The sequence below is a fragment of the Penaeus japonicus genome, unplaced genomic scaffold (assembly GCF_977035675.1).
Source record: "Penaeus japonicus unplaced genomic scaffold, GWHDUDI00000001_assembly GWHDUDI00000028, whole genome shotgun sequence".
Lineage (NCBI taxonomy): Eukaryota > Metazoa > Arthropoda > Malacostraca > Decapoda > Penaeidae > Penaeus > Penaeus japonicus.
The window spans coordinates 30,009,645-30,013,171 of record NW_028234430.1 but is presented as its reverse complement, the minus strand read 5'-3'; the positions used below and the strand labels follow the sequence as shown (position 1 = coordinate 30,013,171).

The 3,527-nt window shown below is 36.3% G+C and overlaps 1 protein-coding gene across 1 annotated transcript in view; it reads right to left on the bottom strand.

The window, feature by feature from the left end:
• LOC122255444 (glycine receptor subunit alpha-2) overlaps nt 1-1,399 on the bottom strand; it is a gene marked incomplete in the record, with an annotated part of 47,515 nt that extends 46,116 nt beyond the window's left edge. The window contains 1 exon segment of the mRNA XM_086553674.1: nt 1,184-1,399.
• Between the last annotated feature and the right edge of the window lie 2,128 nt (nt 1,400-3,527).

The window sequence follows — 3,527 nt, the reverse complement described above, 5'->3', positions numbered from 1 at the left end:
GTTATTATTACTACTATCGTTTTAACCATGATTAGCATTATTATCATTATTATCATTATCAATATGGTTTACATCATCATTACCTTTATCATTGATATTATCAGCATTATCATATCCTCATTATCGCTATTTTCTTAATCATTTTCACTAGCATTACCATTGTTACAGACATTATTATTATCAGCATTACAAGCTTTATCATCATTATCATCATTAACCATCATCATCATCTAAACATCATAATCATCACAAATTTTATATCGTCATATCATCTTCATTATCATCATCATTAGTATCATTATTATAATTGTACTTATCATTAGATTATCTATAATTAAATTATATTCGGTATTTTGCATTTTCACGTGATAATTTGCATTATAATGTTAAATTAATATGATATTAATGTCAGGCAACAGGTTTGGCTTTCGTCACGAATAAAAATATGATATTGAAATTGAATTGATGAATATGACGATAATAAAAAAGCACGAATATATACATTTTAAAAATGATTATATATATATATATATATATATATATATATATATATATATATATATATATATATATATATATATATGTATGTATATATATATATATCTATATTTAAGATATAAGATACAATAACAAGTGAAAACGCGAACTAAACTCCCTCTTATCTTAAATCTTCCAAAAAGAACAATTAAACAAAAAGTTATGAAACCGAAGTCGGAGATAATTACGCGCTTCGGAACAGGTCGAAAAGCCAGAGAAGGTCAGATGGGGTCACACAATTGCCGGAAGATGTCATCCAGGTCAACAGGGACTCAGGAAAATAGCTTGTTTGTATTTTGTTTTTCTTCTTTACTCTACGGATCTACAACCCGTTTTTAAGTTTTCTGATGAATGTAGTTGTTTTGATGTTACTCTTCGATCTCTCCTTTTAATTATCTCTGTTGCATTATTCCCGAATTATTTCCTTATCGTGGCCATGATCTAAATTCAGATCGGAATCATCACTCTGAATTTTAAAAAAAAAGAAAAAAATAAATATACAGACTTTCCATCACTCGAAATTCTACAAGAGACATCACCACCATCAACACAAATCCACTTCCTCCACCTCCATCCACCTCATTTCCAACACCACCCACACCATCGACGTCACACCAAAGAGAACTTTTCCTCCACAAACACCTACCTCCACGCAAGGCCGTTTCGTTTCCTCCCACCGTGAGAACAACCTTCTTTCTTCCTTTTTTCCTCCTCCGGTGCCCCTGTTTATCCTCACCGCCCGCAGCACACAATCCGAGGAGCGAGAGAGAAAGAGAGAGAGAGAGCGAGAGGGGAAGGGAACGCGAGTGTGTATGTCCGCGTCGCAGCTGGCTCTGGACCTCTTTCCCCCCTGTCAGCTTCAAGTCCGGAGGGAGAGTGAGGGGAAAAGACGCATGAACCGGAGTGTGAGATGTCCTTTGCCCGCCTCTTGCCTGGGTCCGACTGCGCATGCGCGGGGACTCTCTCTGTTTTCCTCTCTTGCTCTCTTACTTTCGCTGTCTCTCTTTCTCTTCTCTCTCTTTCTTTCTCTCTCTCTCTCTCTCTCTCTCTCTTTATCTCTCTCTCTCTCTTCTCTCTCTCTCTCTCTCTTCTTGCTTGTCTCTCGCCCTCTTTCTTTCTTATCTCTCTATCTATCTATCTATCTCTCTCTCTCTCTCTCTCTCTCTCTCTCTCTCTCTCTCTCTCTCTCTCTCTCTCTCTCTCTCTCTCTCTCTCTCTCTCTCTCTCTCTTCTAGCTTGTCTCTCTCCCTCTTTCTTTCTTATCTCTCTCTCTCTCTCTCTCTCTCTCTCTCTCTCTCTCTCTCTCTCTCTCTCTCTCTCTCTCTCTCTCTCTCTCTCTCTCTCTCTCTCTCTCTCTCTCTCCCTCTCTCTCTCTCTCCGGACCGTCGAAATACAATCTTATTCTCTATTTGAATTTCTCGAGTTGGTAATGACTGTGCTTCCGCGTAATTGGTTGAGAAGTCGCCCAAAAGTTCTTCTTGTGGGCGTGAGGCGTGAAAAGGGTGAGTGTGGTTCACCAAATAGGTAGGCGTGTGGCGTGAAAAAGGGTGGGCGTGAGGCGTGAAAAAAGATAAGTGTGAGGCGTGAAAAAAGGTGGGCGTAAGGAGTCAACAAAATGGGCGTGAATCGTGATAAAGGTGGGCGTAAGGTATTAATTAAAAGGATTGGACCTGAGGCATCGAAAGGTAGGCATGGCCCATCAAAAATGTGGGCGTGAGGTTTGAATATGTCGAGTATGAAAAAGGGCGGCATGAAGCTTCAAAAAGTGGGCGTGCCGCTCCAAAAAGTGGGCGTGGGGCGTGAAAAAGAGGACGAAATAGTATATCCGATTCTCCTGTTCATTGTCGCCGAGACAGCTATTCATGGCGATAAACTCCGTAGAGTTTTGTATCTATTTGCGGTTGAATTTACAATCGATCTAGTTGATATATTTATCTATTCCTTTGTCCTGAAAGTAATTGTATGTCCTTTCACGGTTTTATCTGATGTTCTCTTTGTTCGTATGTCTGTAATTTTGTTTTTTTTTCCGAAAAAAATAAACAAAAAATGTGCTTCTATAAAAAAAAAAAAAATAATAATAATAATAATAAATATAATAATGAAATAATGATAATAATAATGGTGTCCTTTTTTCATCTATTCATTCTATTTAGAACAACGAAACAACCAACAAACGCCAAAATGATAATAATGATAATGATGATAATGGTAATAGTAATATTAACAACAATAATAGTGATGATAATAATGATGATGATGATAATGATATGGATGATAGTAATGGTAATAATGATATTGATGATGAAAATGATAATGATGATGATAGTAGCAATGATAGAGATAATAATTACAACTGTATTAACAATAGTAATAATGATAATGATAGTAATAATAATAGAAATATTAATATTTATAATAATGATAATAATAATAATAATGTTGATTATAATGATCATAGAAAGGATAATGATAATAATAATAATAACAACAACAACAACAATAACAAGGATAATAATGATAATGATAATAATAATAATAATAATAATAATAATAATAATAATAATAACAACAATAATAATGATAATAACAATAATAAAGATAACAACAATAATCATAACGATAATGATATCCACAACAACTACAACAACACCAACAACAAAAATTATAATCACAACAACAAAGGGAATACAAATGCAAAAGGATGAGAGAGTGTCTTTTTAAAGAGTGAGAGAGCTGGGCAAGGGTGAGAGAGGGATGGGGGAGGGTGAGAGAGGGGTGAGGGAGAGAGGGGGGGGAGAGGGAGAGAGGGATGAAGGGAGAAAGGGAGATAGAGAGTGGTGGTGGGGGGGGGGAGATTGGTTAAGAGAAAGATAGAGAGATATGAAAGAGAAAGATAGAGAGATAAGAAAGAGAAAGAGAAAGAGAGAGAAAGAGAGAGAGAGAGACAGATAGATAGAGAGAGGGAGGGAGAAAGAGAGAGAGAGAGAGAG